An 8,777-nucleotide genomic window follows, 5' to 3' on the forward strand; every position below is an offset into this window, starting at 1 on the left:
AGTTTGGAAGAGAAGAAAGGAAGGGTGGTTTTGTCTTGGTAGATTGTCGCCCACACGACGTCCAAGAAAAGGAGAGGAATACGGCAGAAGATCAAGAGGTCTTTAGCTACGAAGAAAGGTACAACTAGTTCTTTAATTTTGATGCGTAATTAGTCGAGTTTTCTTTGTATCGATTTTGAATACCAACACAAGAGGCCAACGATCTTGTACTTCGATCAAGGTGTGCTTTGATCAGTCAAGAACTTGCTTGATTGATCAAACACATGTCTGATTGAACATGCGGGTTGCTAGGAATAGTTCTATACTTGTACAATTTTTATACGAGAAAATTTAAACAGAATGGAATTCCAGCGCCCTTCATTTAGTACAGTCGAGTGGGCTGTTACATATATATATATAACTGCATAGTTATATTTTTGTTGTTACAGTCGAGTGGGCTGAATATAAATTGTGTGGTTGTGTATATATTCCAGTCGTGTATGGATGATGTATATCTATGGATGTAGAAATGATTCAGATTGTCACTGGTATAGGGGAGATGCTGCTGAATTTTCCTCTGGCTGGGTCTCCTCGGGGCGTGACATTTGTGCCACAATTTGGTTTCCTCTTATTGGGTTAATAGACGCTTGAGTGAGAGGTTGGTAGGTTAATTGTGTAAATGTTATTTTTCTTAATTTCTATTAAGTGTAATTTCAGAATTTTTGACATTTTTAATTGCGCATTCAAAGTTCGAGAAAGTTACTAAGTATTCAGAGTCACAGAGTTAACTTATGGTAAGTAAGTTAAAATCAAATTTATCAACTAATAAGACTTTTCGAATAATGAAATATGAACTCAGTTCGATATTACCTGTTCTGATTACCTTAAGTTTTCTGTCGTTGTGAAACGCAACCGACCTTAAGTTCTTGAGTTTTAGCTTGGTGAACTTCAACATGTCTTCAGTCATATATCTGGAATATCCACTATCCAACATCCATTGGTCCAAATCATTATGTTCCTACACACAAAGTTTTTAATTTGGATCCAATTTAAACGGATTATAAGATGGATTGATTGAATTCAACCCCTTATTTTCTATTTCACCCAATCAAGATTTTCAATCATCTTATTACTATGGGTGTTTGTGAGACGGTTGATTAACTTGAACTTAGATTTTAGTTTGATTTTGGTTTAGTTTTAATTAGATTAGGTTTAATTTGGTTAATTAAGTTTAATTTAGATTTAAATTTAATTAAGGTAATTAGTTTAAGTTTGATTGACGTTTGAATTTAATTAATTTAGTTTTAAATTGATTAGTTTAAATTTGATTAAATAAGTTTGATTTAGGTTTACATTTAATTAAGGTAATTAGTTTAAGTTTGATTGATGTTTGATCTTAATTAATTCAGTTTTAGTTTGATTAGTTTAAATTTGATTAATTAACTTTGATTTAGGTTTAAATTTAATTAAGGTAATTAGTTTAAGTTTGATTGACGCTTGATTTTAATTATTTTAGATTTAATTTGATTAGTTTAAATTTGATTAATTAAGTTTGATTTAGGTTTAAATTTAATTAGTTTAAGTTTTATTAACATTTGATTTTAATTAATTTAGTTTTAATTTGATTAGTTTAACTTTGATTGAGGTTTGATTTTAGTTTATTTTTTAAAGTTAATTTAGGTTTAATTTGATTAATTAAGTTTGATTTAGGTTTAAATTTAATTAGTTTAAGTTTGATTTTGGTTTATTTTTAATTAAGTTAATTAGCTGAAGTTTGATTTAACTAAGTTTATTTTAAACCTAAATCCATCTCACCTTTTTTTATATTGTCAATCAGGAAACCTTATTAGTTTTGTGAGATGGGTAATTTTATCTTCAATTTAGATTAAATTCTAAGGATTAATTTACATTTGAGTTAGACTAAGGTTTAACAGTTAGTCAATTAAACATCCATTTCGATAATTGACTTCTAGGTTATGGCGAGACACTAGGCTTTCTTGGATATTAGAGCAACAACCACTTATAGACAAAGCCTTTTAAAAAACTTAAAGTCAAGTGTCGATCAAGCCTAAGTTTTTGCTTATCCTAATCTAAGTATGTATAAGGAAAGTAGTAAAGCAAATATCAACCAGGTCTATCTAATAATGAAGATGGTCTTTCTATTAGCTCTCCCTGAATCATAGCCTCGATAAGGTTTGTTAAACTATAGTGTATTTGATCCTTGGGGATCCAATATTGATCAAGTCCAACTTGATTAATCAAGTTAAATTTGGGGACCTATACTTGGATTACTTTTCTATTTGTTCGATTAATAAGAGACAGATAAGATTTAAATTTTTGTTTAGCCTTATACTCGAGTTCGGATCAATTGTATACGGATGTGTCCTTTAGTTTCTTGACTTAACTTTTCATGCTAGAATTTTCTTCCTCAAGTTATTGGATTTAAGTTAAAGTTCCAGTTTGAACAGGTTAGGTCAAGGGACTTAAGTTAATCACTTCCTTAAGGGTTGTTACCTCCTTTAAGAGTGACTTGATCCAGATGTTGGATTTGGCCAGCTTACACATCAGATAGTTTATCAAGTTATATAATTTATCTACTTAAGAGGAACTTATAGTGTTGTTAGGCCCTTCAGAAATGGATATAGATTTGTGGCTTCTCTTGGACTTGACTTCCGATTCGCTTTCTGTTTCAGACTCGACGACTTGTTCTTGGGCTAGAAGCGAGAGGAAGCTTGTCGGTTCGAGATTTTCGTCGAAATATTTTGATGAAGATTCATCCCACGTTGCATGCAGCACCTTCTTCTTCTGTTGCTTCTTTGTTTCCTTCTGATTTGGACAATTTACCTTGATATGTCCCTTCTTGTTGCAGTCGTAGCAGATGACTTCAAACTAGGCCTTTATGTCGAGGTTCAGACTTGATGGTTTCATTTTTAATTGAATCACCTTCTTGATCTCATGTTTCGTGAAACCCTTCTTCTTCTTGTATAGTTTTCGTACCAGGTCACAATCTCGACAGTGATTTCATCGTCGTCTTCTCAGTTCGATTCTTCTTCAGACTTGGGTTTGGTCTACCGCTTGATTTTTGGTTCCCTTATTCTGCTTGTACCTATGATCATAGCAATATCTTTCTCGGTCGGCAGTGCATTAGTTTGTTCATGCAATTCAAATTTTGAAATTAGCTCATCTAATTTTATTACCGAAAGATCCTTAGAGACTTTGTAACCATCTACCATGGATGCCCATAAAGTGTTCATCAGAAATGCATTAAGTGTGTACCTAATAATGTCATAGTTCTCCACTTTCGTTCGATTGTGTGGAGGCCATTGAGAAGATCTCGGATGTGTGGGTGTAACTGGCTCACCATCTCACCCTCCTACATATTTATATTATATAATTTATTAAAAATTAGGTCTCTTTTACTTACCTTAGTATCAGACGTCCCTTCGTGCAATTTGATCAGTTTCTCCCATAAGTTCTTCGCGCTTGAGAATAGGTCGATTCAGTTCAACTCTTCCTTGGTGAGTCTGCATTGTAGAGTTTGAGTAGCTTTTGTATTGACCTCAATTTTCTTCATTATGTTTTAGTCCCATTTTTCGCATGATACTGGTTTTCCAAGGTCGTTGAGTGGTAGTGAGAAATCAGTTCAGATGATGATCCATATTCGATTTGTGTCTTCAAGTGGTACTCCATCTGACCTTTCTAGTAACTAAAGTCCTTGTTAGAGAAAAGAGACAGCTGAGCAGTACTGTAGCATTCTTGGTGGACCATTGATAAAAAAACCTTGCACACAAAAAACGAATAGCGAATGTTCCAAGACTAGGAACTCGAGTGGTGTTGCACCGACTTTGAGAAATTAAAAACTCTATTGTGAAAAATTGATTGGAATGGGTGATAGTATCGATTCCGATCGACTCCAAAAATTTTTTAAAAATACCATGAAAAAATGCTTGAAGGTTTCACCGATTTAAAGAGATTCCGCTCTAATACCAATTGTAGGATTGAAAGCACTAAAGGGGAGGGTGAATAACGCTCGTGACTTTCACTTTTTAAAAAATGTTTGATCAGTTAAAACACGCAGTGAAAAATGGAAATTAAAAAATAAACAGCATTCTAACACACTCAAGTTTTACTTGGTTTAGAGCCTATGATGACTCCTACTCCAAGGCTCACACTCATTGAGTGCTTTTGATGGATAATCACTATTAGTTCAAAAGAATTCAAGTAAAGATCTACAATTTTTGAAGAACTGCAATAATTTAAATGTACCGACAATCTATAGATTTGAAGAATCGAGCCTTCGGTCGTCAAAACAGTGTTTGAGCGTTGTAGAAGCGTTTTCTGAGCAATGCATAGGAGAGAAACTTCTTTCAATTGATGTATTGAAGCTACTGGTCGAAGCCTCTTTTTATAGTCTTGTCCAGGTGCTTGGATCCCCTTTTAGGTGCCTGGATTGTGCTGACATGGTGAGTTCTCATTAAAACTTCATCCTCGAAGTTTATCTACGTTTGGGCGCCCTGACTTCCTCCGGGCGCCTGGACCGCTGATGTGGGTCAGTTAGTCCGGGCTCTCGGACCACCAGGGTGCCTGACTAGGCACCCTCCCGGGACTCTCCCTTGATGAAAATTTGCCTAGGGGCCCATAACAACTCCGGGCACCCGAACCAACTTTTTTTGCAACCTCTTCTTCTTACAAAATAAAGTTAGTCTAGGCAATAATATATGAAGCATAATAAGTTTTAATAGCCGTCAGACTGTCCGGTCCTGACTTTGAGTTTCGCTAAAACTCTAAGTCAGACCGACGCCTACTATTCCCTCTTCAAAGAACGTGTCCTCATCTACTCCTCTCAGGAGAGATTACCTTTTACTAGATCGGTCTTCTAGACTATTTAAACTTTTACTCAGCATCCAAGATATCAGGACTTCATGCTAGACATCTGATCCCCGACCCGTCCAATCTTTCTCCTGGTGTCCATGACCCCCAGAACTCTCACCTAGCATCCTTGACCCTATGATTTCGCCCAACGTGCTCAATCAGCTAAGACTTTGCCTAGTCCCCTGGACCAGGACTTCATTGCCTAATCGCAGCTAGAACTTTCCCTTTGCCTAAGATCACTTAGGACTTCCCTGCACACTCAGTTTAACTTATTAGAACAATAATAACACTTAACTTAAAACCTTTTACCATTATCAATAGTCAGGTTCGATCGTCTAGTGCTTCATATACCAACATTTAACACTATATCCAAGTTCTCATAGAGATGTAGTGGTCCTTGCCAATATATTACAGTCGGATCCTACAACGTGAATTCTTGCATTTGTAACACTATACCCAAGTTCTAGAGATGTAGCTATCATTACCGAGACATTACAGTCGGACCCTGCAACGCGTTCCTTTCGAGGAATAACCTATTATTAACACAATAGTTTAATGGATTCATTCATTGAACATTTGCTATAATTTTTACTCTGGCTGACAACCTAACGTAACCCTCCTCCTTTATGTGGGCTTGGGACTAACCATGATTGGTTTATCATGGGCGGAGTTTCAGGATAGAGCTTGGCTAGTAAATTATCATTCTCACACTACATGATAGAGTGTAATGCATTTTCATTACCTTGCAATGGGAAGGTATTTTGGTTTGATAATCGCCTTAAATTTTTACCAGTTGATCCTTTCAGGCAAAATAAAAAAACATTAAGAATGTTGTAGTTAGAAAAACTTTCCCCAATAGTCCATGCTTCAAGTGAAGAAATCATTGAACAAATAGATGGTGTGCGCAAATATTATGATCATTTACGCATGTTTTAGCGCACATTCACGTACTTTATGCATATATATTCGTTGCATGATTGCCTCTTTCATCTTGAATTCATTATATATACTCTTTTGTTCGGATATATGCTCTTTGTTTGGTTTTGTGTTGACAGGGACAACTTTTGGAGCGAAAACGATAATTATCGACACACCGAAACAAGCCAAAGAACATGGTCGTGCGATCTCGCACGGCCGTGTGACCAGACTGAAGAAGAAAAGTGCACGGTCGTGCAACCCTGCACGGTCGTGCGGTCAAGACCGAGGCAGATCAGCACACAACCCTGCACAGCCGTGCCACACCTTGACCGAGACCAAGAAGTGCCTGGTCGTGCGTCCTTGCACAGCCATGCCCTAGGAGCCGAGCCCAAACACCACACGGTCGTGCCAACAGGCACGGCCATGCAACGTAATCAGAGAAAGGAAAGGGCACAGCCGTGCCAAATTGGCACGGTCGTGTCGCCGTAGCCAAACCCTAGTCTATATAAGGTTTTAACCCTTTTTCTCAAGGGAAGGCCGCGAGGGAAAACGAGCCGTCAGTTGGAGAAATATCTTGGTGTCATCCCACGCCGTCTTGGACCTCCGTCTAGCGATCTTCCATCACCACATCGACTCCAGGAGCAGAGAATCGGATCCGAAGGCCACTCGTCATCATTGGATAAGCACATCTCTCCTTTCTTTCTTTGTGTTTGAAGATTGTATGTGTATCTACATTATGTCTTCAGGGATTTTTCTGGCACTCATGGAGTAGATTCCTTGTTCTAGGACTAGGGAGTAGTTGTGGCTCGGTTTGATGTAAAACTCGTAACTATGCTTATACTCGTTGGATGATCTTTTATGCTTTGTCTCAATTTCATGTTGCTTGATTGTGTAGAACTTGTTAACCTCATAGAGGGATTATCCCTAGATCGTATACCTGAGGGGCCCTAGTGACAAGGGTAACCCGTTCACGGACATCTAGGATACTTCCTTGAAAGGAGAGGCAAATTCTCCTCAAAGAAGCGAGAGACCAAACTTAGCTCTTAACTACTATTCTTAACTTACCAATTAGAGTTGTGTCCTCAAGATTTACCGAGGTGCCTTAGTGACAGGGGTAAACCGTAACAGGACTTCTTATGGTCCTTCTTTATTATGGTATTTAAGAATAGCCGCTTTAGCTTCCGGCAATTACATGATAAAGGACAGCGAGTGTAGGATAAAACATGACACATCAACACCACCACAATGAAACCGACCTCCTAGAGTCCCTCATAACCAAGTGAACACTTCGACTCACCAGCTCTGATTCTTCTTCCCGACCTTTCTTCCTTAGATTATTCACAACCATTGGTAGTCGAGCTAACCCTTAGTGAACAATTGCTAGTGCTTATAACCAGTCCCTGTGGGATCAATATTTTTATTACTGACGACGAATCCGTACACTTGCCGAATCGTAACAAGTTTTTGGTGTTGTTGCCAGGGACTGCATCTATAACATTAGCAAAATCATATTGGATTAGACTAGGCTTTCTTTTCTTTTCTTAATTTTCCGCATTCATCTCTTCTTTTTTTTTATTATTATTTTCTATTCCGCTATCATATTTCATATCTTATTATTGCATGCGTAGAGCTAACCTTCCAGGAAAGCTACTACCCTTCGATCCAGAGATTGACAGGACCTTTCTGAGAAAAAGAAATCTACAGAAGGCATTCCAAGCAGCACAAGAATCCTCAGAAATGGTCAACAAACTGCTGAAAGATTACGCGGCACCATATGTATGAGGGGTTCGGTCTAGTATCACCCGACCGCCCATTGAAGCCAACAACTTTGAAATCAAGCCCGCAGTAATCCACATGGTCTAACAAAATCAATTTGGAGGAGGACCACATAAGGACCCGAACCACCACCTAGAGTTGTTCTACGATATCTGTGGCACTATGAAGGTGAACAGGGTCCTTCCAGAATCAGTCAGACTACTTCTCTTCGGGTTTTCCCTGAAAGACAGAGCCAAGCAGTGGTTGAACTCCCTTCCAGCGAACAGCATATCATCCTGGGAGTAGTGTGAGCAGAAGTTTCTGGATAAGTTCTACCCACCCAGCAAAACTGCTCGCATGAGGAACTTGATTGCCAGCTTCAAACAGATAAACTCATAATCATTATTTGAAGCTTGGGACAGATTCAAGAGTATGCTAAGACAGTGCCCCCATCATGGCCTTGAAAAATAGTTGGTTCTGTACACCTTCTACAATGGGATAAATTATCACACGAAGGTATCTCTTGATTTTGCAGCAGGAGGAGCACTGATGAACAAAAGCCTCGATGAAGCTGAAGAGATCATAGAGAATGTGACGCAGAACCACCATCAATGGGCATCTGAAAGATCCAGTGGCTCTTTTACAGGGAATCAAATTAAAGCGTCAGGGAAATTCGACGTAGATGCAGTTACACTGATGTCTACAAAGCTGGACGCTCTGACCAAGAAATTTGATGCCATGGGAGGCAACACAGCTAATGCAATAGCATGCGTGTGCGACACCTGTGGAAGTACGAATCACGCTCAAGACACTTGCCCCTTTGGGCCGATACAAGCACAGATGAACCAACTTGAGTAGTGTGATGCAATAACCAGCTACAATCAGAGAGAAAATAACCCGTACTCCAATACATATAATCCTGGATGGAGGAATCATCCCAATTTCTCACACCGAAATAATCAGAATCAAGAACCAACACATCAGAATTATCAACCTGGGGCAACAGAGCCACTAATCTGGACAACAGACCTATCAACAACAGCAACCTTCATAACTGTCCAGGATTGAAAAGATGCTTGAGGAAGCTCTCTCGGAGCAAAAGGAGAAGAGGAACGAGATCAAACAACTGACTCAGAGGCTGGAAAACTCTGAAAAACACCAGAAGATGCAAGACAGCCAGAAAGCTCAGATAGCTCAGTCTGTCTCAAGAGCACAGGGTACATTCCTAGGGAAGTCAGACTTAAATCCAATAG

General features: G+C 38.6%; 1 pseudogene; it reads right to left on the bottom strand.

Annotated features, from left to right (window-relative positions):
- Positions 1 to 7,913: 7,913 nt before the first annotated feature.
- Positions 7,914 to 7,985, bottom strand: LOC122039243 (annotated as a pseudogene).
- Between the last annotated feature and the right edge of the window lie 792 nt (positions 7,986 to 8,777).

The sequence above is a fragment of the Zingiber officinale genome, chromosome 1A (genome assembly GCF_018446385.1).
Source record: "Zingiber officinale cultivar Zhangliang chromosome 1A, Zo_v1.1, whole genome shotgun sequence".
NCBI classification, from domain to species: domain Eukaryota; kingdom Viridiplantae; phylum Streptophyta; class Magnoliopsida; order Zingiberales; family Zingiberaceae; genus Zingiber; species Zingiber officinale.